General features: G+C 46.2%; 1 protein-coding gene across 2 annotated transcripts in view; it reads left to right on the top strand.

The window, feature by feature from the left end:
- Positions 1–3,768, top strand: part of KIT (KIT proto-oncogene receptor tyrosine kinase) — a 79,183-nt gene that overhangs the window by 66,893 nt on the left and 8,522 nt on the right. The gene's annotated exons all lie outside the window — the stretch shown is intronic.

Consider the following 3,768-nt stretch of genomic DNA (forward strand, 5'->3'; position numbering starts at 1 on the left):
CTGGTGAGGCGGCTGAAGGAGGGCCTTAGGAAAAGGCTTGAGGCCTTGGAGTCCAACACAGTGCATTTGCTGGCCACCATCTGTGACCCAAGTGTGAAGGGCACCGTATGTGGCAGCGAGACACTGAGTCACTGGAGGGAGGTACTTATTAACAAAGTGACGGAGGTGGAACGGCAGAGGTGGGGGGGAAGTGGGACAGGGGTATCCACTGCCTGAGCCCAGCCTGCCATCCACGAGCCAGTCTTCCTCTCCACCACAGGTGCTGCCAATAAGGGCTAAGGCCATGACAGACATTAGGGGGGGTCCAGACCCACCAGACCCCAGGATCAGGCAGACAGACCTGTGGAGCCCCTGGACTGCAACCCCTTGGCCTACTGGGCAACCCACAGCCCAATGTGGCTGGATCTGGCCACAGTTACCCGGGAATACCTGTCCTGTCCACCGACCAGTGTGCCAAGCGAGAGGGTGTTCAGCATGGCTGCAGATGTTGTGACACCCCACTGCTCCTGCTTGGATCCTGGTTTGGTGGTGCAGCTGCTGTTCCTCAAGGTGAACCTCCCGCTGCTGGGCTTCCCCAAGGTCCGGGTGCCACCCTCCTCGCTCCATCTGGACCACGAGTTTTGTCTGTCAGCGGCCTAAGGTGCAGTTTCCCCCAAACCTCTGCACCTATCACCGTGAAAGTTGGCAGGCTTTGTGGGCTCCTCAGGGGCTAGCAAGCCTGTAGCTTTGAGCTCCCTGTGGCTTTCAACACAGAAGTCACAGGAGGTTCTCTCTCAAGAATTTGGGGTGCTGTTTCTCCGAACCCCCTAAATCTATCTTGTTGAAACTTGGTGCATTTTGTGGGTTCCTCAGGAGCTACCATTCCTGCAAATTTCATCAAGCTCAGACAAGAAATGCCGAAGTTATAGCCTGCTTCGACCTTCCCCATTATAGCCTACGGGGAAGTTGAAGCAGCTCGAATATTCAACTGACTCGAAGTGGATGGCAAATTGAAACAGAACCTGGTAATATTCGACATGGATGTCGCATCAAATATTACCTGCTCTGCACAGCCCTAGTAGCTACTTCAAGTTTGGGCTCAGGATTCTGGTCTTCAGCCTGTGCTTTCTTCTCTGGAGCACTTAGCTGGTCTAATTAAAGCTCCACCTGGTTTCTTTGCCATTGGATGCTGCACAAACCATACAGAAGTTTTGTGGGGCCTCTGTAGCTTAGAATCAGCATTTTTGAATGAATGGATTTTATGAATTAATCCAATCCTGAAAGGTGACTATCCCTCCAAAATGAAGTAAAATGCTGAATGCTTCAGAACACTTACTCTAAACCATGGCATCCCTAAACAATTACAAATTAAAGACCGGTTGGAGGAGAGATGAACAGAGGTCTGACTGCTCAATGGCCCAGGAGAACACTGCCAGTTTTACATTGCTGTGCAGGATTACAGGAAAGTGGAAGGGACCTCATGATGTCTTCTAATCTACCACTGGTCAAAGTAGGATCATCCCTGACCAAACCATCCCAGCCCAGTGTCTATCTAACCTCCTCTTGAAAATTTCCAAAGGTTGAAATTCCCAACTTCTTTAGGTAGTCTCTTTCGATGCTTGACCACCCTTAATCAGAAAGTTCTTTGTAATCTCCTGCTTCAATTTCCCTTGCTGCAGTTTGGGACCATTGCTCCAGTCTGCTCCAGGCACAGCAAAAGGGCTATCATTGCCCTTCCAGTTTTTGAAAGCTGTTCTCAAATCCTGCTTCAGTCTTTTCTTCTCCAGACTAAATAACCCTAGTTCTTTTGGTCTCTTTTCATAAGTCTTGCTTCCCAAGCCTCTAATCATTTTAGAAAGGTAAAATCTAGAAAGATTCAAGTAAATATTAATATGATGTTTTTAAAAAATCTGTGTAATTAAAAAAACCCATAAAGCAAACCAAGAAGCCCATATTGAGAATGGAACTTTCAGAAACACCAAATATTGGGCCAGTTCTGCCCTCGTTGAAATCAATAGTAAAACTTCCATTGACATCAGTGGGTGCAGCATTAAAGACTCTTGGGTGCTGCTTTTGAATAACCCAACTTTAAAAGCACACTGGTCCACTTTCCAACCTTAATCCTTTTTTTCATAGATCCTTATGTATACACATTACAATGCAGGGTTTAATGTGTATATTCAGGACCCCATCTCATCCTGTGCACTGGATAGACACGGCTCTGTGCGTAGTGTCTGCTTATTATTTCTCTTTATTCTCCTCATTGAGTAGCCCCACAGAAACCATTTGAAGAAAATCAGCCCATAACCTGCAGTGAATATGAAATGTTTTCTTTCCATATATAGCCTTCTTGTTGACATTCATCACTACAGGATCTGCATATATGAGAGACATTAATGAATCTGATCTCACAGCATTAGTGTGAATTCATAGAGTAGTATAATATCCATTATACATTACAAAGCTGAGATGAAAGAATGTGTCTATGGCAGAGACAGGGATGGAATTCCTCATTGGAGCATATTGTCTTAACTACAAGACTATTTCTCCTCATCTAGTGGACCATCTTCCATTCTCTTTGGCAGGAGTACTTTTAACTCCAGACTGTTTCTTCACATTCCTGCTTCACTGGGACTCCTTACGTTCTTAATGCAGCACATACTAAGTGAAATACTTTGTTAGATTGTGGTGTGAATGAGGCAGTGGTCCTGTGGGAAAAATAATAGATCCCCACATAATTAAAGATAGTTTCCATGATGAACATCCAAAAGTCAACCTTAAATTGTCATTTTTAAACTTTGGGCTGCTTCATATGTCAACCTTAATGTTATTCTTAAGTAATTTTTATAATGGCATTTCTTATACTGTAGTTTTGAAAGAAAAATGAAGAAATTAAGACGTTTCACCATGTGGCTAGATAGCTGTGTCCTCCATCGTATGCACTTTAAATCATTCCAGGCACGCGTACTATTATATGAGAAGAGAACTTTTTTAAAGCCTTGTCTCCCTCCATGCTCTCCCTTGCCAGCTGCACATAAGAGGTGCTTACATGGCCCATCTGGGTTGCTTTTGAGAAAACACAGTTGTACAGGTCTTTTCAGTTCAAGATAAAGGCACTTAATAATATAGGCACCTAAATGGTTTTGTGATTACTGAGTGGGGTCAGTCTGGATCAGTCTTCATGTCTTAGATGCCTCAACTTCATCTAGCATCTGTTTAGCCACCTACAGGATTATCTGGTCCCAACTAATTTTTTTAAAATGGAATCCCAATGCCTGAGCTATTTAAGTGCTTTTGAAATTTTTAACCCCTGTTTCTGCCATATTTCAAGTTTTCATCACATTCTCCTGAGTCATGGAAGCTATTTTAAAATGTATATAAATATATAGGGGTGCACCAATAGAATTTTTGGGGCCAATACTGATCAGATTTCCAATACGCAGCTAGGCAGCTTGAAGAGCAATGTCTAGCTGGTACGTCTGTTGAGGGGGAGGGGAAAGGAAGGGTCAGGGGTGGGGAGAGTAGGGCTGGGGCTGCGGCAGGCACTGCCCAAGCAGGGTGGGGTGGGGCACAGGACGGAGCCACAGCTCATCCAGGGGGCACAGGGAAGTGGGGGGGCAACTGCTGGTGCACGCACCCCAGGAGGGCATGGGGGCATGTGCCCCCTGGATCTGCATGGGGTGAGGTGGGCTGCCACTGCAGGCTGGGGCCAAGGCTGCTCTGGGCTCTTCCTGGTGGGGACTGGGCCAGGCCACGTTTGGGGCAGGTGGTGGCAGCGCTGGGAGAGGG

The sequence above is a fragment of the Crocodylus porosus genome, unplaced genomic scaffold (assembly GCF_001723895.1).
Source record: "Crocodylus porosus isolate Cpor-Errol unplaced genomic scaffold, CroPor_comp1, whole genome shotgun sequence".
NCBI classification, from domain to species: Eukaryota; Metazoa; Chordata; order Crocodylia; family Crocodylidae; genus Crocodylus; species Crocodylus porosus.